At 47.9% G+C, this 27815-nt stretch overlaps 1 protein-coding gene across 7 annotated transcripts in view; it reads left to right on the forward strand.

Moving 5' to 3' along the window:
- The window catches only part of PGBD5 (piggyBac transposable element derived 5), a 313156-nt gene that overhangs the window by 237733 nt on the left and 47608 nt on the right, over window positions 1-27815 (forward strand). Inside the window, exon 1 of one of the 7 annotated variants that reach the window (XM_084996898.1) lies at window positions 19332-20128. The exons of the other annotated variants lie outside the window; for them this stretch is intronic. The gene's annotated coding sequence lies outside the window, so the exon portion shown is untranslated. Of the gene's footprint in view, window positions 1-19331; window positions 20129-27815 lie in introns of those variants that run through there. 7 annotated transcript variants of the gene reach the window in all.

The raw sequence follows: 27815 nt of genomic DNA on the forward strand, positions 1-27815 counted from the left end.
TTTTAAAAAAGCATTTATATTTTATTTAAAATTTTAGGGGTTAGAATTCAAGAGGTTGACAGTATAGCATGAGAATAATAATTTCTCATGCAGCCGTGGCCTTATTTTGAAATGGAGAGACGTTCACATTCCGTCGGGGTTCGGGAAGGGGCAGGTGTTTTGAGCCCTGTCTGCCGACGTGGGGACTTGTGCAGTCACTTCTCCACCTTTCTCCCTAATGGTAGCTCTTGAAGGGAAAGACTTAGCATCTTCATATTTCATAGACTTCAGGACTTGGTGAGTATGTGAATATAATTTTTACTTCGAGTATTTCTGCCTGCAATTGTTGCTTCTTGTAGTCACTTGAGGAAAAACTTGGCATGTGGCAGGGGAAACAGTATGTTTTTCTTTCACGGTAACACAGTCATTTCTTACTTTCTGTCCATACCTCAGATTTTGGCATTTGAGCATAGATTTTGGCATCCTTCCTAAGGAGACAATTTGTATCATGAAAGGGACACTTGTACCCTCGTGACATGTCAGTCTGTTTGCCCAGGATTCTGCAGTCCCCAGAAAGCAGAACCAGGAATGCCGGTCTGGCCCCTGGGTATGTTTGTAACATCCACGTGTCTACTGTGCAAGATGCAGAAGGAGCTTGTTAAGTCAGGGGACAAACTCTTCAGGGTCACGTTTTCCAGGAGCACTTTCATAGCCAGGGTTCACAGCTTGGGTGATTCAACAATTCCTCGTCTCCTAACCACTGAAAATGGTAGTTACCCCCCTGAAATTGTGTCAGCATGTACTTTGAGTGTAGCATTAATTCTCACAGACTTAAAACTGCAAGAAAGTGTCTTATAAAGGGCATCCTTGCGAGGACTGTTGTTTAAAAACTTGGCTAATAAGAAATCTTTCTGTAACTCTTTTCCTCATGGCTCTGTATTATTTTTAAGGTCGAGGTTGAAAGTGATTTTTTTTTTTTTTTTTTTTTTATATCTTGACATACATGATTATGGAATTTTTTCCTGTTCCTGAATTTTTAAGCTGGCAGAGTTTACTTCTTCATTTTATCCATCTGCACTGGATAAAGAATTCACAAATAGGACTTTTTCTTGAAATATTCATAGCCTGAATGAAGTCGAATGATTATAAAATGACATCAAATCCTTAAAGGCTATTTGGTTTAGTTTTTCTTGTTGTTGTTTTGGCTAGGATGATGTATCAGTTTCATTTTTAAATTTTTTATTTTATTTTATTTTTTTTTGTCTTTTTAGGGCCATACCTGCGGCATATGGAAGTTCCCAGGCTAGGGGTCGAATCAGAGCTGTAGCTGTTGACCTACACCACAGCCACAGCAACATGGGATTCAAGCCACATCTGCAGCCTACACCACAGCTCATGGCAACGCCAGCTTCTTAACCCACTGAGCAAGGCTGGAGATTGAACCCGTGTCCTCATAGATACTAGTCAGGTTCATTATCCCTGAGCCATGATGTGCCATAATTTATTATTATTTTAAAAAGTTTTATTTAATATTAGAGTATAGTTAACTTAAAATGTTGTAGGAGTTTTAGGTGTATAGCAAAGGGATTCAGTTGTACATATACATCTATACATTCTTTTTCAGATTTTTTTCCCATATAGGTTATTACAGAATGATGAGTAGAGTTCCCTGTGCTATACAGTAGGTCTTTGTTGGTTATTTTATATATAGCAGTATATATATGTTAATCTCCAATTCTTAATTTGTCCCACCCCACCTTTCTCTTTTTAACCATTAGTTTGTTATCTGTATCTGTGAGTCTGTTTCAAAACAGTAAGTTAGTTCATTTGTATCATTTTTTAAGATTCCGCATATAGGTGATATAATGTGATATTTGTCTCTGTCTGACTTACTTCACTCAGTATGATAATCTCTAGGTCCATCCATGTTGCTACAAATGGCATTATTTCGTTCTTTTATGGCTGAGTAATATCCCATTGTATATATGTACCACATCTTCTTTATCCATTCCCTTTGATGGACATTTAGGTTGCTTGCATGTCTTGGCTGTTGTAAATAGTGCTACTATGAATATATGGGTGCATGTTATCTTTTTGAATTGTGGTTTTCTCTGGATATCTGCCCAAGAGTGGGATTGCTGGGTCATATGGTGATTCTATTTTTAGTTTTCTGGGGAGCTTCCATATTGTTTTCCATAGTGGTGCACCAAGTTATATTCCCACTAACAGTGGGGGAGGATTCCCTTTTCTCCACACCTTCTCCAGCATGTATTGTTTGTAGGCCTTTTAATGATGGCTGTTCTGACCACTGTGAGGTGGTACCTCATTGTAGTTTTGATTTGCATTTCTCCAATAATTAATGATGTTGAGCATCTTTTCACATGCCTGCTGAGCATCCATGTGTCTTCTTTGGAGAAGTGTCTCTTTAGGTCTTCTCTCTCTCTTTTTTTTTTTTTCCTAGGACCGCGGGTCTGGCATGTGGAGGTTCCCAGGCTAGGGGTCTAATCAGAGCTGTTGCCGCTGGCCTACGCCAGAGCCACAGCAATGTGGTGTCCGAGCTGAGTCTGTGACCTACACCACAGCTCATGGCAATGCCAGATCCTTAACCCACTGAACAAGGCCATGGATCAAACCCACAACCTCACGGTTCCTAGTCGGATCTGTTAACGACGGGAACTCCTGTCTTCTCATTTTTTGATTATTGTTCTGATATTGAGCCGCAAGAGCTGTTTGTATATTTTGGATATCGATACCTTATCAGTAGCTTCATTTGCAAATATTTTCTCCTATTCCATAAATCATTTTGTTTATGATTTCCCTTGCTATGCAAAAGCTTTTAAGTTTAATTAGGTCCCATTTGTTTATTTTTTTAAGTAGGTCCTATTTGTTTATTTGTTTATTTTCATTACTCTGGGAGGTGGATCCAAAAAGATATTGCTGTGATTTATGCCAAAGAGTGTTCTGCCTATGTTTTCCTCTAAGAGTTTTATGGTATCCGGTCTTACATTTAGGTCTTTAATCCATTTTGAGTTTATTTTTGTGTAGGGTGTTAGAGACTGTTCTAATTTCATTCCTTTACATGTAGCTGTCCAGTTTTCCCAGCACCATTTACTGAGGAGACTGTCTTTTCTCTATTGTATTTTCTTGCCTCCTTTGTCATAAATTAGTTAACCATAGGTGTGTGGGTTTATTTCTGGGCTTTCTGTCCTGTTCCACTGATCTATGTTTCTGTTTTTGTGCCAGTTCCATACTGTTTTGCTGACTGTAGCTTTGTAGTATGATGTGAAGTCAGGGAGCCTGTTTCCTCCAGCTCTGTTTTTCTTTCTCAAGATTGCTTTGGCTATTAAGGGTCTTTTGTGTTTCCATACAAATTAAAATTTTTTTGTTCTAGTTCTGTGAAAAATGCCATTGGTAATTTGATAGGGATAGCTTTGAATCTGTAGATTGCCTTGGGTAGTGCAGTCATTTTGAAAATATTCATCCAATCCAGGAACATGCTGTATCTTTCCATTTGTTTGTATTATCTTTGACTTCTTTCATCAGCATCCTGTAGTTTTTAGAGTACAGGTCTTTGTTAATTTCTTGGTGTTTTAAACTTTTTGATGTGATGGTAAATGGGATTCTTTGCTTAATTTCTTTCTGATCTTTCATTGTTAGTATATAGAAATGCATTTGATACCTGTCTATTAATTTTGTATCCTGCAACTTTACCATATTCATTGATGAGGTCTAGTAGTTTTCTGATCACATCTTTAGGATTTTCTGTGAATAGCATCATGTCAGTTGCAAACAGCAACACTTTTATTTCTTCTTTTCCAATTTGGATTCCTTTTATTACTTTCTTTTCTGATTGCCATGGCTAGGACTTCCAAAACTATGTTGAATAAAAGTGGTGAGAGTGTACATCCTTGTCTTTTCCTGATTCTAGGGGAAATGCTTTCAACTCTTCACTGTTTTGTATGATTGTCATTTACGGCCTTTATTATGTTGTGGTAGATTCCCTCTATGCCCACTTTCTGAAGAGGTTTTTTTTTTTTTAATCAGAAATGGGTGTTGAATTTTGCCAAAAGTTTTTTCTGCAATTATTGCAATGATCATATGGTTTTTATTATTTAATTTGTTAATGTAGGTACTTTTTGATTTCCTGTTTGATTTCTTCAGTGGTCCATTGGTTGTTTAGAAGCATGTTGTTTAGCCTCCATGTGTTGGTGTTTTTTACAGTTTTTTTTCCCCATGTAGTTGATTTCTTTTCTTTCTTTTTTTTTTTTTTTTTTGTCTTTTTGCTATTTCTTTGGGCCACTCCCGCGGCATATGGAGGTTCCCAGGCTAGGGGTCAAATCGGAGCTGTAGCCACCGGCCTACGCCAGAGCCACAGCAACGCAGGATCCGAGCCGCGTCTGCAACCTACACCACAGCTCACGGCAACGCCGGATCGTTAACCCACTGAGCAAGGGCAGGGACCAAACCCGCAACCTCATGGTTCCTAGTCGGATTCGTTAACCACTGCGCCACGACGGGAACTCCCCCATGTAGTTGATTTTTAATTTCATAGCATCATGGTCAGAAAAGATGCTTGATATGATTTCACTTTTCTTAAATTTACTGAGGCTTGCTTTGTGGCCACACATGTGATCTCTCCTGGAGACTGTTCCATGTACACTTGAGAAGACTATGTATCCTGCTGCTTTTGGAGGGAATATTCTAAAAATAGCCACTAAGCGCCTCTGATCTGATGTGTTGTTTGAGGCCTGTTCTTCCTTATTTATTTTGTGTTTGGATGATCTGTCCATTGACATAAGTAGGGAATTAAAGTCCCCATTATTATTGTGTTACCATCAATTTCTCCTTTTATGGCTGGTAGCATTTGTCTTATATATTGAGGTACTCCTATGTTGGGTGCAAACATATTTATAACTGTTACATCGTCTTTTTTGCCTTGATCCTTTGATCATCGTCTAGTGTCCTTCTTAGTCTCATGACAGTCTTTATTTTAAAATCTATTTTGTCTGATGTGAGTATTGCTACTCCAGTTTGGTTTTTTTTTTTTTTTTTAGTTTACATTTGCATGGAATACCTTTTTCCATCTCCTCACTTTCAGTCTGTGTGTGTCCCTAAATGTGAAGTGGGTCTCTTCTAGGTAGCATATATAGGGCTCTTGTTTCTCTGTACATTCAGCCAGTCTATGTCTTTGGTTGGAGCATTTAAAACATTTACATTTAAGGTAACTATCAACATGTATGTTCTTATTGCCATTAATTGTTTTGGATTTGTTTTTGTTGGTCTTTTATCTACCCTTCCTCTTTTGTTCTCTTCTCTTGAAATTTGATGACTATCTTTAGTGTCGTGTTTGGATTGCTTTTTCTTTTTCTTTTTGCTTTTTTAGGGCTGTACCCGTGGCATATGGAGGTTCCCAGGAGAGGGGTCGAATCGGAGCTACAGCCCCTGGCCTACACTACAGCCACAGCAATACAGGATCCCAGCCACATCTGTGACCTATATCACAGCTCACAGCAACACCTGATCCTTAACCCACTGAGCGAGGCCAGGGATTGAACCTGCAACCTCATGGTTCCTAGTCAGATTTGTTTCCGCTGTGCCACAATGGGAACTCCTGCTTTTTCTTTTTTGTATGTGTAGTTATTGTAGATTTTTAGTTTTAGTTTACTGTGAGGTTTTAATATAGAAGCCTATAGATGTACAAGCTTGTTTTAAATTGCTGGTCTCTTAATTTCAAATGCCTTTCTGATACCCTGCATTTTTATTGTCCTCACAATTGCTGGTTTTGAAATCATATTTGTGTGGATGATTTCCTACCTTTACTGTATGTTTGCTTTTACCCTTGAGCTTTCCTATTCATAATTTACTTGTTCATAGTTGTGGCCTATTCTTCCTGCCTAGAGAAATTCCTTTAGCATTTGTTGTGAAGCTGGTTTGCTGGTGCTCAGTTCTCTTGCTTGTCTGTAAAGCTTTTGCTTTCTCTGTTGAATCTGAACAAATCCTTCTTGGTTTTAGGTTTTCCCCTTACATCAGTTTAAATATATCATGCCACTCCCTTCTGCCCTGAAGAGTTTCTGCTGAAAAGTCAGATGATAACCTTATGGGAATTCCCTTTTATGTCATTTGTTGCTTTTCCCATGTTGCTTTTAATAGTTTGTCTTTATTTTGTCAGTTGTTTAATATTTGTCTCAGCATGTTTCTTGGATTTATCTTGAATGGGACTCTGTGCGCTTCCTGGACTTCAGTGAGTGTTTCCTTTCTCAGGGAGGTTTTCAACAATTATCTCTTCAACTGTTTTCTCAGGCCCTCTCTTCCCCCCCACTTCTCTCCTCCCTCCCTCCCTCTCTCCCTCTCCCTCTCCTTCTTCTGGGATCCTTGTAATGCGAATCTTGGTGCATTTAATGTCCCAGAAGTCTCTTAAATTGTCCCCATTTCTCTTCATTCTTTTTTCATTTTTAAAATTTGTTCTGTGTCAGTCATTTCCACCATCTGCCTTCTAGCTCACTTATTTGTTCTTCTTCATCATTTATTCTGCTGTTGATTCCTTCTAGTGTGTATTTTTCATTTCGGTTATTGTATTTTGCAACTGTTTGTTCTTTAAATCTTCTAGCTCTGTGTTAAACATTTCCTGTATTTTTTGTCTGTACCTCCATTCTTTTTCTTTTCTTTCCTTTCTTTGCTGTGTCCATGGCATGTAAAAGTTCCTGGCCCAAGGATTGACCCTGTGCCAGAGTAGGGACCCGAGCCACAGCAGTGACAACTGGATCCTTAACCCCCGAGCCACCAGGTAACCATCATTCTTTCTCTGAGATCTTGGGTTATCTTTACTATTATTACTCTGAATTCTTTTTCAGGTAGATTACCTATCTCCACCTCACTTAGTTGTTCTTCTGGGAGTTTATCTTGTTCTTTCACCTGGAACTTATTTCTATGTTGTCTTTATTTTGTCTGATTTTCGGTGTTCGTGGTTCTCCTTTCTGCAAGCTGCAGGATTGTAGTTCCTTTTCTGGTGTCTGCCTTTGGTGGGTGAGGTTTATCCAGGGGCTTGTGCAGGCTTCATGGTGGGATGGACTGGTGTCTGCCAACCAGCGAGTGGAATTGGGTGTTTTGCCTCTTGTGGGCAGGGCTGTGTCAAGGGATGTGTTTAGAGGTGAGGTGGCTGTGGACTCAGGGAGGCTCTAGGCAGCTTGTCTGCTGATGGGTGAGGCTGCGTTCCCATCCTGATGGTTGTTTGGACTGTGGCATCCCAGCACTGGAGCCTGCAGGCTGTTGGGTGTGCCTACATCTCTGTGCCAAAATTGTGATATTCTGGAGAGCTAATGCTGATGAATATTCCCTGGGGCCTTTTCCCCACAGTGAGCCACAGCCAACCCTTGCCTCCCCAGGAGACCCTCCAAGACCTGCAAGTAGGTCTAGCTCAGGCTCCTGTGGAGTTACTGCTTTGTTCTGGGTCTCTGTGCACCTGAGACCTTGTGTGCACCCTCCAAGAAAAGAGTCTCTCTTTCCCCGAGTACTATGGAGCTCCTGGACTTAAGCCCCACTGACCTTCAAATACGAATGCCCTGGGAGCTCCTCCTCCCAATGCTAAACCTGCAGACTGGGGAATCTGATGTGGAATTCAGAATTTTCACTCTGTCTTGTTGTGGTTTCTTCTTTGTTTTTGGATGTAAAATATATTTTTTTGGTGGGTTCTGGTCTTTTTTGCTGTGGTTGTTCAGCAGTTAGTTTTGAGTTTGGTGTTTTCATGAGAGGCAATGAACTCAAGTCCTGGTTTAGTTTTATGAAAGCTAATGCACAAAATAATTCTACAAAGATTGTGATATGATATAGTCTAAACTCCTTTTCTGCCCTGTATCATTACTTAAATTTTGTTACTATCAGTTCTAAAGGATAAGTATTTTTTTTCTAAAGTGATCTGTACGATATACCTGTAATATTTGTAACTATCATTCTGTTTCTTCTTTTTTTGCTTTTTAGGGCCACACCCACAGCATGTGGAAGTTCTCAGGCTAGGAGTTGATTCGGAGCTACAGCTGCCAGCCTATACCACAGCCACAGCAGCGTGGGATCCCAGCCACGTCTGCGACCTACACTACAGCTCACAGCAACACTGGATCCTCAACCCTCTGAGTGAGGCCAGGGATCAAATCCACATCCTCATGGTTCCTAGTCAGGTTTGTTAACCACTGAGCCATGAAGGGAACTCCCTATCATTCTGTTTCTCTATTTAAGATTTGAAAGCTCCTAATCTTACTACTCTTTATTTATAAACTTGTCAGCTATTCCAACCTTTAATTACTGGAACATTTTACTCTTATGCTAATAATTGTACATTTATACTTTAGCTTGTAGAGTATCACCATAGATAGCACATATGTTTACATTTCTAGCCCAAGTTACGTCTGGATTGCTTCAGTGTATTTGAAAGTGAATACTCAGATATTAGTGACAAATCTGAGTTATACATCTTGGGCATGTGAGGTTATACTGCTTAGGCATGATGGGAATCTGCACAATTAAGTGACACTGATCACTCAACATTTCAAGGGCGTCAGAAATGATGTGGAAGCAGGCATCAGCCATTCAGCCTTGCCGAGGCCAGGACCATTCAGCTCATTGATCAGTCGTCGGTGTTCTTGCCTTTTTGCTCTGTGGGGTCTTGGTTCTGTTCCAATTATTGTTAGAGCTTTACCTTGCTTGTTTTTCTCTGCTGTGATGTGTGGTGCCTGAGAGTGTATATTCTGAATTCTTGTCTTCAACAATCTTTCCTTTTGTCTTGATAGCTGGGGAGCCTTTATCTTGGTGCCTGGGGAGTCATTTTCAAGTCCCATGGTGTCTGGGACTTATCTCACCATTCAGGCTGCTCTGACATTGGCCACAGCCAGTCTATGCCCATCTCCATGTTCTGTTTCCTTTTCAGGGATGAGTTCATCCTGCCAGAAGGATTGTCTTTTTTCCCTTTATTCTTCGATTCAGAAACCTTACCAGCAAATGGCTTGTGTCATTTGACTTATCACGTCCAGAGCTGCATGTCTGGTACCGCCTCTGCTTTATGTGTCCCTTTCTCTCTTGGTCTCGGGGTGTTGCTTTAAAGTCTTATAGCTTGTCCTGTATGCTTTTCATTTCTTCGTGCTTATGCTCTGTTATTTCTTGTTCTTGACCTTCTGAGTCTGATGAAGCATGGGAACAGCTTCTCCTCCTCTTTGTCTAAAGAGTTGTTTAGTTGGGGAGTCATGTCTTTTAGTTACAGGAAGTCTTTTTCCCTGTGTGCGTGCTGCAGTTGAATCTCTTTGAGTGCTCTGATTACTATTTTAATTAGAGCTCCAGTTGGCATCTTTGTCTTCCAGTAGCTCTCTCCCTGGTGCATGTTCTGTTTCCTCTGAGGCGGCTTTCTCCCTGTGCTGTGAGGCCCATGGAAGGGGGTTAGATGTCTTTTCTTTTTTTCCTTACCAGTTTGAAAGAGTACCTCGTTAAGGATAATTACCCCTCCTTGTATTTGTTGTAAATTTCTCACTTTGTCTTTTTTTTTCTTTTTTGGCCTCCCCATAGTATACGGAGTTCCCAGGCCAGGGATCAGATCCAGGTCAAAATTGTGACAGCTGCCGGATCCTTTAACCCACTGTGCTGGGCTGGGGATCAGACCTGTGTCCTGGTGCTGCAAAGATGCTGCCAATCCCTTTGTGCCACAGCGAGGGCTCCAGTTATCTTTGTAGGCTCATGGGCCTGGGTATGTGGGGTCCCTGAGGAATTAGCAGGCCTGGGTGCAACCACAGCTGACCCTTGTGGGACCCCCTGTTTCCCCCACCCCCCCACACTTGTTCTCTCAGGTTCAGGGGCAGGAAGCACCACCTCTTTCCCAGCTGTTTCTCTACCTCTGGAGCCTGAGAACCTAGATGAGGCACACAGGTGAGGTTGCCCTTCCTCCCAGGCCCAGAGATGTCCTCAGGCCTCCTGGGGCCTCGAGGCAGCTCCTCTGGAGACAGAAAAGCCTGTAGCCCTTTCTTCAGGGAGCCCCAGGTCTCAGCGCTGCAGAGGCAGGGTGGGGGGAGGGGAGGGCAGTGTTGGAATCACCATCATCTTTGACAGAGAAACACAAAGGACTACCTCAAGGAGAAGGATGTACTTTATTGGGTAGCACTTCACCGAAGTTATTTTGCTTCACACTTAGATAAGTACCGTTACCTCCACTGTACAAATGAAGCAGGCTTGGGAAATGAAGTGGTTTACCCAGCAGGTAGTGGAGGTGGGGCCAGCTGGCACATCAGCTGCTCCATCTCTTTGTGCGAGAAGAAGCCTGGCCTGCAGTAAGCGCGCATTGTCCTATTGTGTCCCACTGTCCCATACCACTCTGCCAGCCTCACAGTTATACCTGTGGGTATTTTGGAGGGAATAGTGGAGAGATGGGCTGCTTTCCCACGAGGTGTGTGTTCGATGAGTGTTCCGAGCTTCCAGTCTCACACTTTCTAAAAAGGGCTTGGTTTGGTGGTTGCTTGGATGCAGACAAGAAGCCATTTAGGGCTGAAGCCTTCCAGAAGAGCCTCAGGCTGGAATATCAACTTCATGACCACATCAGCAGTTGCTTAAAGTGGCTTCGGCGGGAGGGACAAGCGTTCACCTAGGCTAACTATTACACGATTGAGACATTAAACGTTTCCCTTGCTGTCATGAAAGGCTTTTAGTTTGGACTTTCAGAATAGCTTAACATGGTTTTGATCTATTTTCTGCACTGTCTACGTGGAGAGGAGAAGCCCAGATTCTTGGAGCCAAGAGGAGTGGCCAGAGTTTCCTGGTCTTGGCTCATTCAGGCTCCGTGACTTTCACCCAGCTCATGTGTCAGCAAATGGTTTATCAAGAGCCTGGGCCGAGGGAGCCTCGGCCATTTCTCACTTAATGTTGGGTTAAGTTTGAGAGTGTAAAGGACTTTTGAGTCAAAAATCCCCAAGTCTACTTTGAGTCCAGCCAAACTTTTGAGTTTTCAGACTTTCCAGCCTCCAGGAACTCACTTGGCAAAGTCATTTAACCCAAGCCTCAGTTTTCTAATCTGCAAGGTGGGACATCGTAGATCGATCAGAGCCTCATGGAAAGGGGTACCATGTTTGTACAGTGTTTACGTCTGATCTTCAGCAAACCCCCTGCCAGTGCTGGTCCCTTCCCCTCCCTCCTCTGTCCCCTGAACACTCCCTGCACCTTTCTTAAGGATGAAGAAGACAAACATTGGGCCACGTGGGCAGCTTCTGTGGACGCCCCAGGCTCACGCCCTGCCCTTCAGGGCGACCACTTAGGTGTGCACACGATGTCAGTTTCATGTAGAGTCAGTTCACCCGGACTGTGTTGCTCACGAGAAGTGCGGATATAGAATGTGTCCAGTCATGTTTGGCATAGCCATTTCTTTTTTCAGGAAAGATGGGACATCTGAGGATTCAGAGGTTTTGGCTGGACCCAAAGGCAGGCGCCCCTCTCTGTTGGCTAGTGCTCTTTGCAAGCTCTGGTGGCGGGGGTCTGCAGTCTTACATCTTAAGCTCCTCTTCCCCAGCTCTCGCTGCATCACTCTCCTGTCCAGGGTGCCTCTCCCGCCTCATCTGGGGTAGGTAGGAGTTCGTGCCATTTGCCTCCTGGGCACCACTGGATGTGCGGTGGGGGCGCTATGAGCAGAGCCTGCACATGGGACCAGTGGGTACCTTGTACACAAGCCCAAGGTCACATGCACTGATTGGAGGGCACAGATATAGCCAGAGCCCTGAGGTCTCTACTGGGGAGATGCCCAAGCAGCAGAAATGCTAGATCAGAAGGTGAGCAAGTATGGAGCCCGTCCCTTACCAGTGTCCATGTGTCTGTCTACGTTCAGAAAGAACAGACCTTGTGTGGATCCTGACACCCCAGCAGCTCGCCAGCCTGACTACAGCAGCTCCCAGGCTCCCATGGGCCGCCCCTCCCATCACTATGGCCCCTCTGCCCTTGACCTGTGGTGGGGTTTGCTGCATCTCTTCTCCCCGCAGCAGCAGACACCGAGACCCTCCCTGTGACAGGTCGGACCTGCCTGTGAGAATAGCATGCTCAGTGTCAGCAAGCCACCTCTGAGCTCCTGCTGCATGCGGGGTGCCGGGGCCTGAGCGGGCCAGGTCTAATCATGTTGTCTGCACCCCCTGGTGGGGCTAAGATGTGCCTTGCCAAGGCCAGCCTCCTTCCCTTACTCTGTGCAGCCTCCCTGAAGGTCCGCGTGGCCCATTCCGGTCCGACAGTCTGCATGGGTGTCCCTGCTGAATGTCAGGCATCAGGTGGGAGCAGCAGCTTAAGTGCTGAGGGCACGGTGGTGCTTCCCAGGGTGGTGCTCCTTGGGTGATGATAGACTTGCCTGGGCTTTGATATCTGCTTAGAACCCCAGCCCTGTCACCTGGTCACCCAGTGACGCATCCTGCCGAGGCTGTTTTCTCCCGTGTAAAGTGAAGGCCTCTCAGCCTGGCGGTGCAGTGTTGTAAAGCCCCTTCCGTAGTGCCCCCAGGTAGAAGATACCTTTTCTTGTTATGGGTGTCCCGAATCCTGCAGCAGACGGCGACATAAACAAGAACTTACCGAACACATTTCTGTTTTAGTCACGGTTCTGGGCTCTTGGACATATCAGTAAACAAAACATTCCTGCCTGCATGGCTGTACATCCCTGAGACGGAGATGGACGTTTAGCAATATCAGGGCAAACAGATGGTATATTAGGATGAAAGCCACTGTGTCTGAAACGCACAGTGGACAGGATTAGGGCACTGGGGTGCTGGGGCAGGGGTACGGGGTAAGCTACACAATTCCGTAGGGTGGGCATGATAGGCCCATTGGGGGAGGTAACCAGGTGGATCCTGGGAAGGGGCTAGCCTTTCCACCCAGGCATGGGACAGCAGTGTGACCTGGGGGGAAGCTTGCCTGCAGGGCAGGTGGCTGCAGGGGCAAGGACGCTGGGAACGTGGCCAGGTCAAGGCCAGGCCTCAGGAGAAACCAGCCCTGCAGATCCCTTGGTCTTGGACTTCTAGCTTCCAGGACTGAGAGACAATAAATTCCTGTTGTCTAAGGAGCCTGGGCTGTGGTCCTTTGTTACGTTGCTTCCACCAAACCCTAGGCCATCCCTAAGGGCATGGGAAAGGCAGAGGGCAAGGCAGGGAGGCTGGACTCCAGAGGTTGAGATGGGGCATCTCAGTTGTGTCCTTTCAGCCCTCCACCCGCTGGGACCCTGCTGGGTCTGTGAAGTCCCCACCCCCAGATGTGCCCTTTACAGCAGGAAGGTGATCTGTGGGAAGCAGAGGACTCCTTGTCCAGTGCAGTCCTGGCCCGGCAGGGCTTTGGAGCAGTGATGCTTCCTGAGCAGCAGAACTGTGGCCTTCAGATCCAGCTCCATGTGTTCAGTCACAGCTTAAGAGCTGTATTCTTGGAGTTCCTGTCATGGCTCAGTAGTAATGAACTTGACTAGTATCCATGAGGAAGTGGGTTCGATCCCCGGCCTTGCTTAGTGGGTTAAGGATCTGGCGTTGCCTTGAGCTGTGGTGTAGGTCGCAGACGTGGCTCGGATCTGGCATGACTGTGGCTCTGGTTGGCAGCTACAGCTCCTATTCAACCCTTAGCCTGGGAACCTCCTTTTGCTGCAGGAGTGGCCCTAAAAAGACCAAACAAACAAAAAACCCCAAAAACCTGGATTCTTCCTGCAGCATCTTGCAGAAGGCAAATCACTTGAGGAAAATGTCATCCAGCTCAAAAGCTCTGACACTTGTCCATCTTCCTTGAGGACATGAAACTTCTTTACATGTTTTAGCTGCAACTTGCTTGATAACATGTCATGGAAGAGCATGTGCTGTTAAGTCACAGCACGCTGGACTTCTGCATGTGCACCTACCCATGTGTTCTGGGGGAGGCACTGAAAGAATATTATCCTAGAGCTATTTTTATGGCAGTGACATCTTGGGGTAATTAAAAGTATTTTTATATCTTTGTTCTTAGGAATGAATCTGATAAATATTCTTTAATCCCCTCTGCTGCTTGGATTAGTTTGCCATTTAAAGACTCATCTTCTTTTGTAAAAATGTCACCTCCAATGTCAAGGACTAGGCACTTGATGCCTGGGTTAATTGGAAGGAGTAAAAGCAGAACCTGATTCTAGATTTGGTTTTGTTATGCTTTAGAACTTCATGTTATAAATTTTCAGACTTTTCCAGTGTAAATGCAGCTGGGGAGTAAACAGTATCCTGACCTTAAACTTGACAAGTTAGCCTGTGAGGCTAGCAGAGCACTTGGCAAATCAGGGCAGCTTGAAAGCTGGGCTTTCCCCCCCACCGACTGCTGCTTACAGATTCCTGACCTGGGACAGTGGGGCGGGGGGGGAGGCGCAGTGGAGGGGGGGTGCCGAAGACTCAATGGTGTGTCTGTTGCCAGCCCTGGACTGAAGACCTCAATAGCGTTTCTGTTGCCAGGTCCTGGAATTGGGCCCCAGGGAGCTGAGGATTTGGCATAAACCAAATGCATCTCCCTCTCTGTGGCACCAGTGTGCCTCCCAGCTGTCATCTTAGAAAGGACACTGAGGTGTGACTCCAAACCCCTAGAAATGGCCACCAGCTGTGTAACCTTTCAAGGCACCTTCTGATTTGAAAGCTCAAGTGATCACTTTTCCTACTACCATATTCGTGGTCACCCTGGTCCTCACTGCAGCCCAGGTACGCTTTCCTGGTCTAAAGGATGGAGTCTCTCATCAGCCCACAGGCGACTCAGGTGCATCCTTGGTTTTGAACCCCAAATCTCAGGGTCCATGCCCTACAGCATCCCCAGGGCCTCCTGGAGAATGTGTGGAGGTCAACTCAAGAGGAGAGGGGCCGACATGGGGGCTCTTTGTGCTCCTGGGGTTGTCCCATACCTGCTTGCGCTGTGAAGGCGTACTGGCAACCTGCTGCAGAGACAAAACTGGACAGGCGCTGGAGCTCAGGAAGGGGGAGGGGGGAAGGGCTTGGAGGGGAGGGGGACAGGCATGGAGGGGAGAGGTAAAGGAGTAGAGGAGGGAGCATCTTCCCCTGCTGGCACTCAGCAACACTGGCCCTGGTTGCAGGGGAAGGGCAGGGTCAGGCTTGGTCCCTGTGGCAGTTTTAAGGGAAGCCCCACCAGGGCTGGTGAGGGCAATAGGCGGAGATCACTGGGAGCCCCAGATGGGAGGAGGCACCTTACTTTCCTGCTTTGGGGATAATTCTGACCAGGGGGCGTGTGGTCTCTAGGGAGATAAAAAGATAATAGCAGGCTTTGTTGAGAACCTGGGTAAAGGATGGGGGCTGGGTCTTTGGGGAGCTGTAAGTAGGAATTGAATAAGAGAAGCTGGGGATTCTGGAGGCTGTGCTCATCTGGAGCACCATCATGCATCCCGGGGTGGGAGCTGGTCCAGCCACAGGCAAGAAGAGCTATTGCTTGTGACTGGGCGTGGAGTCGGGCGTGGAGCCTTCACTGTGTTAGGGATGCGGGATTGGGAGGCAGAATCCCTCACATTGCAGAGATGATCACAGAGGCTCAGAGGTTAAGCCCTGGGTGTGGAACTGGGTCTGGCTGTACTGCTCCCTACAGAGACTGTGTGTGGTGTGCCCGAACTGTCCAGAAGGGCACTCAGGTGGCAGGAAGCAGGGTCTCCCAAGTGCCAGCTTGCAAACCACTGCTGGTCTGTGGGGAAGTTACTGTGGGTCCACAGTGAAAAGTGGGTGAATAAGGACCCACTGAGGTGATGGTTGTGTAAAGATCATGTGTCCTTGATTGACAATCCATTCCTCCTTCTTCTTCTTCTTTTTCTTTTTTGATGTAAAAATTACTAAAACCATGGTTGAGGGGGAGTGTTTTGAGGGAGAAGTGGCTTATGGCAAAATACGGGGCTCCAGAGTGCCCTCCAGTTTTTCGCATTGTCACTGACGTGTGAGCAGTTGGAAGCCTGTGGGCAGGGACACCTTTAGGAGTCCCCTCCTTTCCAATCGTAAGGGTCCTCGCCTGGCCCAGAATCTGGACCCAAACTGCTCACCTGCCCCTCTGGGCCCGGTGCCCCTCCTGGCCCCCAGGGGTTGCACCGAGACCTGGAGGGCTGGCACCGTGAAAGCTCACCCAGGCACTTTATGAGAAACACATTCAAAGCCAGGAAGCATTTCATTGGGGTTTGGGGTCTGGGTAGGCAGCTTCCCAGTCCTGCCTCTTCCTATTCATTCATCCTCTGTTTCTTTCATCATAAAATGAGGGAATGCCCCACAGGATGCCCGCATCTGGCTTTCGCTGGCCCCTCTCTGGGGCAGGCTCTGGCGGCTGCAGGACCTCGAAGAAAGGCTCGCCTTTGTGGCTCCGTTTTTGCTAATGGTGTCATGAAGATACACGCCAGGCATTTGGAGCCACTTAATAATTGTAAAGCCCATTCTGTTTATTGGCAATTAGAAAGGAGGATGAGGTTTATTTCTCTTGGAAATCGCACGTTCTCTTAATGGCACCAAAAATACTGCAGGAGCTGTATTTTATGGATGACCAAATACTATTCTTTGTCCTCCAGGCGTCACACAGTTTGGCCCTGGGTGCTGTTCTGGCACAGGGAGAAAAGCATGTTGTGATTTAGCCCATAAGGTGTTGACAGGGTGGGATGGATGTCACATTTGTGTAGCACGTTACACTTTGCACTGATGCCAGCATCGTACGTGAGTTACCCCATAGTAGGTGTCATTTTATAATGATGCCATTTGAGAAGTCCTCTGTATTACAGCCTTGTGGGGAAGGAGAGCGCAAACGTATTTTTTCCTGGGGAAATAATGAGGGGCAGAATTGGAAAATGGCTCAACTGTAGGGCCATGTGCCGTTTCAGAATCCTTCCTAAACGTTTTGATGACTAAATAAGGGAGTGAGTCAGGACCCTCCCCTTGCACTGTGGTAATGAAGCCCCTTCTGCTTTGATCCACTTGTCCTGTCAGCAACTTTGACAGGCTGACAGCAGACCCCCGCTCCTGCCCCCCATCACACTCCTGCTGAGGCCGATTCCAGCCTTGGCGATGGGCCCCGAGCTTTCCTGATGGGCTGGCTGAGCCCAACCACCCACCCGTCAGGATGAGATGGAGGTGGAGAAATGGGCACTGAGCCCCGCTAAACCCACACTGGTGATGCATAGGCCCCTGGGTGACTGAGCTGCAAGAGCAGGCCCTGAGCCCAGGGAGGGTGGGGGCAGCGTGGGAAGGCCTCCACCATTCTGAGGCTGAGCCCCACCCCTGGGGGGGACACCCAGCCTTAGACGAGGTTAGCCCCACCTTGTGGACGGCTGGCAGCAGAGACAGCAGGAGCACCACTCCTTAGGTAAACCTGGGTGGGTCCAGTCGGCTGCAGTGAGCAGCCACACCATCAGCAGGAGTGAGGCTGGGGGTGCTGCTCAGGCTCTGGGCTCCTGTGAGTGATTCTAAGGCAGGTTTGAGGACACAAGCCACACACACACGGCAGGCCTGGACTGGGGGTGTCCAGACCCATCAAGGATAGAGCATCTTGGTCACCTTTATGCAGAAGGTGGAGGATTAGCGTGGTGCTGGATTGGCCACATATCCCAACCTGTCTGTCCCAGGGCCTTATTTTTTCTCTGCTGGGGACATCCCAGCCTGGCAGTCACCACAAACCCCTGGGCTGTGCTTCCTCCCCGACCCCGACCCCAGTGTCTGCCTTTCTGCATGGGGTGGGCTCACTTCGGGACAGGGCGGTGTCTTCTGGCTCCATCCCTAATGATGGCAGACGGGCCACATTCTCTGCATCATGTCCCCTGGGAGTTCCAAGTCCTGTGAGTCAAGTTGCTGCTGACCAATTGACGTAAGTCTGCAGTTCATATATTTTAACTAAACGTGTATTCACCGGCCTTTGCAGTCCTCTTTCTGTATTGCAGTCAGTAAACCCCTTTCAGGGTTTGAGCATTTCCACACCCTTCTGGGGTTTCAGCTCCCGGGCACCATGCCCACGGCACCTGGGGATGGAGAAGGTCCCACTCGCCAGTCCATGGAGGTGCCGACCCCAGGAGCTCACAGGTCCATTGCTAGGGTCAGGGTCCTGGGAGCCCTTACTACTCTATGGAAAGTTTTACACATATGTGTGCGTGTATATATATATTTTTTTTTCATTTTTTTTCACATCTGTAGTTGTATAATGATCATAACAATCTGATTTCACAGGATTTCCATCTCATAGGCGTGTATATATTTATGAGAATTGTCATGGCCTTTGCAGGCCCTCCAGGGGATTGCACTGCAGCAGAAATCCTGCCCAAAGACCTGGGAGGTGTGGAGCGTTCCATCCCAAGGCATGTGGGGAGGGTGCCCTGCTGAAGGGCCAGGCCCACAGCCCGTGGGGACTGGTTGGGGGATGGACAGGAGCCATGGTCTGAGGTACCTTCCACTCTTGTCTGTTCCAGCCTCCAGCCAGCGCCCCTCCTATCCCACCTGGGGACCCGACTTGCCAAAGCCCCAGCGGTGGCAGAAGGTTGCGACCCAAGTGGCAGAGGCAGCCCCAGGACTGCGGCTCTGGGTGTCATAACAACCTTAACTTTCTCTATTCTCGACTGTGTGTCAGATTCCTAAGGCATCTGCTGGGGGTTCTGGTGACACACACGGGGACATTGTTGTCTGTCATTTCATTTCTGCCTATGGCCTGTCTTCTCCCATCGCAGATTCCCCAGAGAATACAGTATAAATCATGTCCCTTGAACTCGGGTCACTTCAATTCCCAAAACCCGAGTCACTCCTCTTTTGAACAAAATTGGGGAAATATTTGGTCACTGGTCATCATTTTTAGGCTTCAGAATAGAAGTGATTCATGGGGAAGAAGAACCCAGCTTCCCCTCTGTTCCCCAATCCATGGCCTTGCCCCTCCCGGGCTGGGCGGACCCGGAAGCTTGTTAGAACGACAGCAGCGCAGTCCCCGGCTCGACCCCCTGACCGGCGGTGAGGCAGGGATCCCGAGGTTTCCAGCACATTTTAGTTCAGTAGCACTGCTGTTCAAACGTTTCTGTGTTCAGTGACTGCAGGTGCATCTGAGGAACAGGAGGAGTTTGGGAGAGATGCTGTCCTCAATACCTTTTGTTGCCCTTGGAGATAAGGGAGCGTAAATACTCCAAATGGAAACTGTCTCTTGACTGTTGTGCTGAAGGTCAGAGGTCGGCAACACTGCAGAATTGTGAGGAGGGTGGTGGAATTTGTGTGGGGTGGCCTGGGGCCCGCATGACCTCAGCCTCTTACCAGCATTTCTCCTCTCGCCTCCTTCCTCTCTACTCAAAGCCGCTTAAGAGGGAATCTAGTCTTTAGGCCTAGACGTTCATGATAGTGGTTTGTTTCTCTTCCTGAGCATTTTGAAGGATTTGATTTTATTTTATAATTTTTTTTTGGTCATTTTGTCTTTTCGGGGGCTGCACCCATGGCATATGGAGGTTCCCAGGCTAGGGGTCTAACCAGAGCTACAGCTGCCTGCCTAAGCCACGGCCACAGCCACGAGGAATCTGAGCCACGTCTGTGACCTACACCACAGCTCACGGCAACACTGGATCCTTAACCCACTGAGCGAGGCCAGGGGTTGAACCTGCAACCTCGTGGTTCCTAGTCGGATTCGTTAACCACTGCGCCACAATGGGAACTCTGGATTTTAATTTTTAACTGGACAAAAAGATCTTGACCCAAAGCAGTGAAATCCCAGTAATGGAATTTCAGGCTTTTCCTCCAGTGGGAAGTTGTTTATAGGGACAATGTGAAGAGGAGAGTGGGGAGTCAGCCCTCTGTGAGCACTGGAATGGGCCTGACGGCCAGCTGGGGGTCTGGCTGCTGTTACCTAGGCAGCCTTGATCTCACAGAGTTGGTTCATTCATTTACTGCCTTGAGGGGCATAGAGTGACCCGCTGACACTGAAGGGTTTCCTGGGACCCAGGACTTTCAGTGCAAAAAACTAGGACAGTCCTGGGCAAACTGGATGGTTGGTCACCTGAGGGTGAGAGTCAGGTCTGTTATGAAAGCAGGTGCAAGGTCTTAAGGGTTCTTTATTTTTATTTGTATTTTTGTATTTTTTTAAGGGCTGGACCTGCAGTATATGGAGGTTCCCAGGCAAGGGATCCAATTGCAGCTGTATCCACCTGCCTATGCCTGAGCCATGGCAATGTGGGATCCAAGCCGTGTCTGTGACCTACACCACAGCTCATGGCAATGCTGGATACTTAACCCACTAAGCGGGGCCAGGGATCAAATCCATGTCCTCATGGATGCTAGTTGGGTTCGTTAACCACTGAGCCACAATGAGAACTCACTTAGGGGCTCTTTATATGCCTGATGTTATTGCTATGTGGTTGCAAGGTTGCGGGCCCTCTATTTAAACTTTCTCCAGTTGCAGTTCCGTGGGGAGCTGCCTTGCTGGTGGTTCTGTGCCATCTCACCGTCTCTTCAGAGCCCTCTTGGAGCACTCACTGCGCTGAGCCTGGTGGCCTTGCGCACCTGACTGTCAGCTGGCTTCCTCTGGCTTTTGCCTCCATTTCTGGCTCCCCAGACAAAATGTGTCCCAGTGGGAGGCCCTGTGTGTGCTGGTGCTCTGGGACAAAAGGCCATCTGGGCTGCCAGGGTGAGCAGTGATGTGTGAGAGCAGCAAGGTGATGAAGACAGATCAGGCTCAGTCCCTGTGGTCTCTGTGGTGATGGAACTGGGCCAGATAGCAGCATCTTGCTTGTGGCGGGTGAAAATACCTTCCTGTCCTTCCAGGCTTCTTGACTTAAACCAGTGTGCTGTGTGGATGGAAGGATTCCTAGTTTCTCTGGGGGATACTGTTTGGAAAGAGGATCTGGGAAATGGAAATGACAGTGTTGGGTCATGTATTTCAACCATTTAGATTAAATTTGAGATTATTATTAATAGTAGTAATATTTTTCTTTTTATGGCCTCACCTGCATCATATGGAAGTTCTCATGCTAGGGGATGAATCTGAGCTTCATCTTTGACCTACACTGCAGCTCTTGCGGCAATGACACATCCTTAGCCCATTGAGCGAGACCAGGGATTGAACCTACATCCTTGTGGAGACAACATCTGGTCCTTAACCTGCTTAGCCACAGTGGGAACTCCTGTGCTTGAACATATCATTGTGTATCACATTAATAAAAACAAGAAATGAAAGTAGTTAAAAGAAGGAACATGTGTTTGTGCTTTGGAGGTTTAGATTGGATAGTTTGGTGAGATGGCAGTGTCACAGGCGGTGTGGGAGGGGGAGAGGTTCTGAGGGCTGTATGTTCTGGAAACTAGGGAGTCTGGGAAGAGACGCATCCTCTGGCATGCAGGGCTGGGGTCCTTGAGCAGAGTACAAACCCTCCCGCTAGTGCTTTCCATCTGCTGAACACCCACCATGAGCTGGGCACTCTGCTAGAAAATTGCCATCTGTGCCCTCAATTCAGCTTCACAAGTGTAAGAGGCAGCTTTATTGTCCACATTTTGCCAATGAACGTGAGAGGCTAGAAGTGACACATGCAAGGTTACATGGGACCCAAGGGAGGGTCTGCTGGACTGTCCCTGTATGCTGGGCTGTGCTTTACCTCGGTTTGCTCATCTGTGAAATGGGCCTTGTGATTGTAGGAAGTAGTGTTTCATGCCCTTAACACGTCTCTGTACCACAGACGCCGAGTTAAGTATTATCTCCCTTCCCTATCCTCCTCCCTCCTCTGCGTGCTTATCTGTTGCTCTAAAGAGCTATTTCCAGAATACCAGTGCTGGCCCAGAGTCTGCTAACTTTCCCGGTGACCTGGCTCCTCCCTGGCTGAAGCAAGGCCTCTGGTTAAAGGACTGTTTTTGAATAAATAACATTTTTAGTCACTGAACTCAGTTTTACTCTTTGAAAGGTGGCAGTTAATTAAAAATTGCTGCCTTTTAGGAGTTCCCATTGTGGCTCAGTGGTAATGAACCTGACTAGTATCCATGAGGCCGTGGGTTTGATTCTTCCTGGCCCTGCTCAGTGGGTTAAGGATTCAGCGTCGCCCTGAGCTGTGGTGTAGGTCGCAGATGTGGCTCAGATCCCAAGTGGCTGTGGCTGTGGTATAGGCCAGCAGCTGCAGCTCCAATTCAACCCCTAACCTGGGAACCTCCATGTGCTGTAGGTGCAGCCCTAAAAATGCAAAAAAAAAAAAAAAATTTTTTTTAAATGCTGCCTTTTATTTTTGCCTGTCAGCCTAGCATTCCAAGTGCAAGAGCCTTTTTGCTTTCTTTTTTTCCTCATACAGTATATTCACACCCAGCCTTGGGTTTGAAATTTCGGTCTCCCACTCGTGGTACTTCAGGATCTGCATGTATATTCTCCAGCGCTCACTCCATCCTCTTTCTTGTTTGCTGAATCACAGTGTCTTCTGGCCGAGGAGCCTTGACTTTGAATTGAGAGACAGATGCTTGGTAATTACAAGGTTTCCTTCCTCCAGCAGGGGATTGGCAAGTGGTCGCCCTGTTTTTTTTAAGGGAGAATTTTAAGTGGTATCTTAAAGAGCCAGACCCTCAGCTTTTACATGACAGAAAATTTGAAATGAATCTTTAAAATGCTTCCACCTCCCTTCCTGATGCAAACGGGAATTTGGTAAAGGAACCTGGACTGAGATTCCACTGAAGTGAGGGCAGAATGAGAAAGCCTGGAGGTGGTCCAGGCCTCTCTGATGGGCGCTGTGGATGCTGAGTCAGAGCCGGTCTCTGCCTCCCCCTAATTTTAGACTGCACCTGGGGGCTCGTTTATTGCAGGGAAAGTTAGAAATTACAAGTAGCAAAAGAAATACAAAGAAGTACAAATTTCGGATTTTGTTTTGTTTATGTAAATAACAAAAAGAAAAGAACCCAACATTGCCACCATTCTGAGCTAAACACTGTTTGCATTTTGGTAAATATCTTTCCAGATACCTGGAGGTGTGTGTGTGTTTCATTTAAAGATGAGCTTAGGAGTTCCCACTGTGGCACAATGGGTTTGGTGGTGTTACTGCAATACCAGAATGCAGGTTTGATCTCTGGTCCAGCACAGTGGGCTAGAGGATCCGGTGTTGCTGCAGGTATGGCGTAGGTCACAACTGTGGCTCTGATCTGATCCCTGGCCTAAGAACTCCACATGCTGTGGGACGGCCAAAAAAGAAGAAACAAGACAAAACGAAAATAAAGATGAGTTTATACTCTATATTTTATAATCTACCCCCCCCCCAATTTAACATCATATGGTAAACAAGTGCTTTTCAGTTCACACATCCCGCCTCCTGAGAGTGTGGTCCCTGGAGCAGTAGCATCTGCAGGGCCTGGGGGCTTGTTGGAAATGTGGATTCTCACCAGAAGCAGCATTTTCACAAGATGGCAGTGATTTTTTTTAATGCACTTTAGAACTGAAGGAATACTGAACTACCTAATTTTCAAGGGCAGTTTTCTTTCCAAAAGAAATCTTTGCTAGTTTGATAAAAATGAATGGTTCTTCATCAGCCATGGCTAATTTGTCTCATCACTTGTGTGGTTAAACATGAAATCATTTACTTCTTGGCCTTTTTTCTTTTTCTTTTTTGGCCATACCCGTAGCACATTGAAAGCTCCCGGGCCAGGGATTGAATCTGAGCCACAGTTGTGGCAACACCAGGTTCTTTAACCCACTGCACCGAGCCAGGAATCGAACCTGCACCTGTGCAGCAACTCAAGCTGCTGCGGTCAGGTTCTTTTTTTTTTTTTTTTTTTTTTTTGTCTTTTTGCTATTTCTTGGGCTGCTCCCACAGCATATGGAGGTTCCCAGGCTAGGGGTCTAATTGGAGCTGTAGCTACTGGCCTATGCCAGAGCCACAGCAACGTGGGATCTGAGCCGCGTCTGCAACCTACACCACAGCTCACGGCAATGCCAGATCCTTAACCCACTGAGCAAGGGCAGGGACCGAACCCGCAACCTCATGGTTCCTAGTCGGATTCGTTAACCACTGCGCCACGACGGGAGCTCCTGCGGTCAGGTTCTTAACTTACTGCACCACAGTGGGAACTCCTGGCCTTTGTTGTTGTTGTTGTCTTTTTTTTTTTTTTTTTTTTTTTCCTTTTCTAGGGCCGCTCCTGCGGCATATGGAGGTTCCCAGGCTAGGGGTCTAATTGGAGCTGTAGCCACTGGACTACACCAGGGCCACAGCAATGTGGGATCCGAGCCGCGTCTGCGACCTACACCATAGCTCACGGCAACGCCAGATCCTTAACCCACTGAGCAAGGCCAGGGATTGAACCCACAACCTCATGGTTCCTAGTCGGATTCATTAACCACTGTGCCACGACGGGAACTCCCTGGCCTTTTGTTTTGATTGTGTAAATTGTTCAGTTCTTTGTGATTTTCTGTTTGAGGTGGTTGTCAGTTTTCTTCTTGTTTTGGTAAGAGCCCTTTATATATTTAGGTATTACCTCTTTGAAATACATTGTAAATGCTGTTCCAGTTTCCAGCATAATGTTTTGTCCTGGTACTGGATTATGTTCCTGGTGAGAAAGGGTTTTGGAAAAGAAACCCTGAATTGGGAGAATATGTTCAATATAACTATTGAGCCTTTCTTTCCTAAACTGACATAAAAATCATTGCTTTAGAAGAAGTGCGTTGAAGGTTATGACTCTGTAATCAAGATGGTTTGACTCTACTACATTAGGAACCCAGAAAAACCTCACTGAACTTTGAAAGGCGCATATCCCATTTTCCTCAATTTTTTGATGCTGGATATATTTTTTTAGAACACAGAGCTGAAAGAACTTTTAATTTTTAAAATAAAGCTTTTAAGACATTCAGATTTTGAAATGACCTTACTGGTAACCTCATTTCCAGGATTCATTATTTCTGAGCCAATAATAAATTACTGAAAGTACCTTTTTCTCTTGACCCTGATTCAGTTACTCAGTACAGAGCCAGTATGGTTTAGATTCAGAATTAGAATAAAGGACACAACAGGCAGAATCCAGGATGGCCCGAGATGGCCCCGTGATCCGCTCAGGCTTGGGGGTTCCCAGCCCCTTGTCACCTGTCTCCTTTCCCCTCATGCCCAGATTCTTGGCAGCAAGAAGGAGGGACTCTTGCCTGTGTAGACCTGGTGGCAGGGGTGGTGGGGTGGGCGGAGTTCTGTCTGAGAGAGTGAGTGGTGGGTGTCACTTATCTCCGCGATTACCAGCCTCAGGGTGGGCAACCTGCAGTAGCTGCTGCTGGTGATTTGGCGTCCGAATTAGGAACCCACTGCAGGGTTAATTCTCTGTGGATTCAAGAAAAGGGAGTGGCATGAAACCATCCCAAGGTTACAGGGAGGGTCATTTGGTTTAATTACCTTGGGAAGCATGGAACACACCCACCCATCTAGGGCTGATCTCCTTGAGCCACACTCTCCAGGCTCTGGTCTGCAGCATGTGGGCCCCCCTGCAGGGCTGCCCGGCCCAGCCGAGGAACATCCAGTGGATAGTTGCAGTCAAGTGTAATAAAGGTGTAACTGAGAACTGAGGTGCGGGGGCCAGGCTCCTTGGGTTCACACCCAGCCACTTGGGCCACTCACCATATCCCATGCTTGATCTGGAGCTTCGTCCAGGACCTTGCATGTGGTATGCAGGTTGAGTGAGCTGGTATGTGTCATGCTTACAGTAGGGCCTGGTTCTACCTGTGTAGGGCAGGCTGGGTCCCTGCTGGTCTCCATCAGGTGATAGGAGGTAGGGGCCGGACCAGCCTGTGGGACCAAGGTGAGTGTGGAAGGTGGGGCACGGAGCCTGGACCTCGCAGCATGTTGGCAAATGGAGCACTGAGTGTGGTGGGTCCTTGGGGTGATGGGGACACAGGGGAAGGTGGGGCAAGATGGCAAGAGCCTCGGAGGTGGCGGGTTTGTGACCTGTGCTCTGTAGGCAGTGCAGGGCCAAGGGGCACTTCAGGTGGGGCTGTGGCATAAGGAGGGTCATGTTCCAAACATTTGGCAGGGGAGGGTGGGGATTGGAGGCTGGAGATGTGAAGGCGCTGGGGAGATGCCTGGGGAGCCATTGTTCGGAGGGACAGATGGCTGGGAGAGGGCGGATGTGGAGCTGCAGGGCCTGCCTGGGGAGAAGAAGGGGTTGGACGAAGGGCTGGGGGTGGCCTGAGCCACCTAGTGGCTGCTGTGCATGGACGCAGGGAACAGGGAGGAGCAGAGTGGGCCCGCTGGCCCTGAGGCAGACCCTGCGGTGTCAGCTTGGAGCTGGGGTGAGAGTCAGGGGTCCTGGGGTGTGGACTGTGGTTGGCGGTGCTGCCCCAGTTCCTTCAGCGCCCAGCTAAGGGGAGGTGGGCTGTGGGCATCTCTGTGCTCGGGGCGGGCAGCAGTTCAGGCAGAGCTGTACTGTACAGGGCGCTGGTCCCAGTGAGGTTTGTGTCGAGTGGGCAAGGAGCAGGTGGGTTCAAACGGAGATTAAAAGAGAAGAGGTACCTTTGTACAGAGAACCACACACAAAGGAGATAACCCAGCTTTCCTGACACAAGGCTGAATCCCACGCCTTTTCTTTCCGGACTCACATGCATGGGGGCGTAGGTGAGCAGACAGGAAAAATCCATGTGGCTGCGGGTGGCTGCTAGGGTTTTGAATGCCGAGGGAAAAAGAATGGGACACCAGCTCGCGCGAGGGGAGCGGGGGGGGGGGGGTGGCAATGAAGGGACACCATTTTGCCTCCTTCGCTCTCAGCATCAGTGTGACAGTGGGTCTCAGTAATGAAAGAACCGTCTGATGACCCTCTGGCCCAGGAGATGGTATGACTCCTTGGTGCTATCTTGGATCCTGGAGGCGATGAAGGTGCAAAGCAGTCAGATCCCGTCTCCCATGTGGTTTTACATCATAATTGGAAACCAACATGTCTGAACAACAGTCCCCCAAATCACTTGATGGTTGATTCCAAAAGTGACGGTTTTTGTCTGTTACCCTGTGATGGGCTCTCTTGAGCTCCTGGCTGTGGACTTGGGGTGAACGACTTGAATGAGACCTTAACAAGGAGTCTGCGTTTTTTATACTCAGTCTCTGGAGATGTAGCACCCCCCCCCCCCTCATCTAGCTGGTGCACCCTCATTGTCCTCTCTGGCCTTCAGGAGAGAGCCTCAAGTCTCATCACCGAGTCTGTGTCAAGAGGCACCCGCTCAGTGTCAGCCCATGGCGGGCAGCATCCATAGCAGTGGCCGGTACTGTTTCCAGTCTGATCATGTGCCAGCCGCTGTTCTGTTCTTTACATGCAGTGTTTAATTTTATCCTCTTAGACACTCTTGGAGGCACTCCTATCATCCCCATTTTACTGCTGGGGAAACTGAGACTCTGTGGGGTTAAGTACCCTCTGCAGGGCTTTGTTTGATAGTCAGATCTGCCTGCCTGCAGCCCCTGGGCTCTGTTGGTGCAGGGGGTCCTCAGAGGGTCCTAGAAGTGAGGCGGGGGGCTCTCCTGCCTCTGGTGTGGGCTTAGTCCTGCAGGGCCAGGAGCAGCCACCAATCAGCTCAGCGCCTGGCCAGGCTCGGCCAAGGAGCCATCTATCTCTAGGCAGAGCTGCCCCAGCGAGGCCCTAACGCCTCTGGGAACCAGGTCGCCCTCCTTGTGATGTCAGCATCATCAGTATCAGGGCTGCTTCTCATCACACACCCTGCACCGTCAGTTTCTCTGTTCCACGTGGGTTGCTGTTTCTTCTTTGCATCCTTGCTCCCTTCCCTGATTCCACAAAAGGCCCAGCGATGCAGCCTTAGTATCCACACTGAGTGGCCTGCAGGACTTTCGCCTGCCCTGCGGTTGGAGATACGAGGTACCGCCCCTGCATCTCAAGAAATTTGCATTCAAACCAGCCCTTGTCCCCAGCACTCAAGCTCTCCTCCCGCTGCTTGGGCTGGGC

The sequence above is a fragment of the Sus scrofa genome, chromosome 14 (assembly GCF_054392235.1).
Source record: "Sus scrofa isolate SSC_HxYL_T2T_F1_AM1 chromosome 14, Sscrofa_HxYL_maternal_Yorkshire_Landrace_v2.0, whole genome shotgun sequence".
NCBI classification, from domain to species: Eukaryota; Metazoa; Chordata; class Mammalia; order Artiodactyla; family Suidae; genus Sus; species Sus scrofa.